A 2,500-nucleotide genomic window follows, 5' to 3' on the forward strand; every position below is an offset into this window, starting at 1 on the left:
ATCCTGATTTTGCCAAAGTAAGTGCATTGAAAACATACAAGATAAGGCTACTCCTAATTTCTAATTCTTTGTGTTCTTTCATTGTACACAAAAAATATGCTAATATGGCTACTTTCCTATGGCCAAGGTTAGGAGAGACTCTTTAGCTATGGCAAGCAGCTCTTCTAGGAAAAGGAGAGTTCAAAATCATACCGTTTCTCTCTAGTCTTGGGTAGTGCCATAGCCTCTGTACCATGGTCTTGCACTGTCTTGGGTTAAAGTACACTGGACCAAGGGTACACTCGGATACACTCTTCTTTCTTATTTTTTCTTTTCCAACTAGGGTTGTAGCTCAGCTAATAATAATAATAATAATGATAATAATAATAATAATAATAATAATAATAATAATAATAATAAATAATAATTACATGACCTTAATATGAACATTTAACATTTAACATATAAAAGACATATTGTAACTAAATCAAGTTGACAACGTGTTACGAAAAAGGCCATTCCGATTACCATACATGAGAGAGAGAGAGAGAGAGAGAGAGAGAGAGAGAGAGAGAGAGAGAGAGAGAGAGAGGGGGGGGGTTTAACGCTATGTATCTTGAAAAGTTTCTTCATAAATTGCAGCTAATGAGCAGAACTGTCTGTCTCTAAAGTTTTCGTTTAGGCCTTTACAAGATAATGCAAATTCCACACAATCCAACCTATAGACTTGTGGAATTTTAACGAGTTTACGAATTGGTGCTATGAATATTTGCTTATGTATATGAGGAAACTTAATAATTGGAGACAATATATTGTGGAGCAAAGTAATACATAGTATTTTCTAATATATCGTGCTCTGGATGCAAATCAATGTTCTACTACTACTACTATTACTACTACTACTACTACTACTACTACTACTACTACTACTATTATTATTATTATTATTATTATTATTATTATTATTATTATTATTATTATTATTATTATTGTTGTTGTTTTTGCTAATATTATTATCATTATTATTATTATTATTATTTATTATTATTATCTAAGCTAAAACCCTAGGTGGAAAAACAAATCCTATATACCCAAGAGCTCCACCAGGGAAAAATAGCCCAGTGATGAAAGAAAATAAGGAAATAAATAAACAAAATAAGAAGTTATGATACGACAACATCGATTTTCAAAGAAAAAATAAACATGAAATTAAAATCATGAAAAGGGAGAGTGCAATTTTATGCAAGCTAAACGGAAATCAATAATTGGTTCCAATGTAAAATCTTAATTATAAAGAACCAATTGTTTTTGTATTGAAAAAAGGAGATACTCAGTATTATTAAAAGAAATATGTAAAAGTTATAAAAAGACGTAGAGTATCTCATCTGCAGAGTTTCATTTTTGATTGATAAATAGGTATTCAGTCGCCCAAAAGGAATAGAGAGAGAGAGAGAGAGAGAGAGAGAGAGAGAGAGAGAGAGAGAGAGATATTTTATATCAGATTCTTCTTTTATGAGAATTATATCTCAGAATGATGAATCTGAAGTCTCTCTCTCTCTCTCTCTCTCTCTCTCTCTCTCTCTCTCTAAGTATACGTATTTACCGCTTTTGAATGGTGGAGACTTTAAATTTTTGTGTCCATAATTGGTTTATATATATATATATATATATGTGTGTGTGTGTGTGTGTGTATATATATATATAATATATAATATAAAGTATTTTATTTTATCAATGGTAAGGTCACATGAATTGTGAAGAATAGAACAGTACCAGAAGTAGCATACTTTCACAAGCTAACTTTTGTATTCATTAACTTCAAAGAAGAAGAATTCCTTTAGGATACGCCAGTTAACAAGGGCACTTGACTTTTGTCAATTGAGCAAGAGTACTTCATGTGCCTTAAAAACATCAATTTAAAAAAAAAGTTAAATCATTTTTTTTTCGATTCCTAATGTTCTTATTTGGAATATAGTCTTATCATATTTTTCTTGGGATTATGTACAATTTGTTCTAAAATTGGAATTTGCTGGAAAAGAATGAGTACTACTAATGCTGATTGGTGATGGTGGGAGAATTCTGGGTAATTGCTTTCCGCAAACCAGCATAGTATGGTGGTTCATATATATTTGATCACGTTAAGGTACATATATATATATATATATATATATGATATATATATAATATATATATATATATATATATATATATATAAATAAATGACTGTATTGCGTATTCTTGTTCGTATGTTTTTAACCACTTAACCTCCTTGCAAAAGAAGAAGTGATATCCCGTGTCTCTACCGGGAGGTTTATGACAAAAGTTTGGATCCTAGAAAAAGTAGGACGAAAGACAAGAAGGGAAAACTTGGGGTTATTCTGACGGTGTGACTCCTGCAAGGGATGATATAAGTTTAGTAATAAGTTTCACTTTTTGTTTTTAAGAATATTTCTCTATTATATCATTTCTATATTTTTCCAGTTTTATTTACCCTTATTTTTCTTCATCATCAACACCATCA

The sequence above is a fragment of the Palaemon carinicauda genome, chromosome 6 (assembly GCF_036898095.1).
Source record: "Palaemon carinicauda isolate YSFRI2023 chromosome 6, ASM3689809v2, whole genome shotgun sequence".
In the NCBI taxonomy this organism is placed as follows: Eukaryota; Metazoa; Arthropoda; class Malacostraca; order Decapoda; family Palaemonidae; genus Palaemon; species Palaemon carinicauda.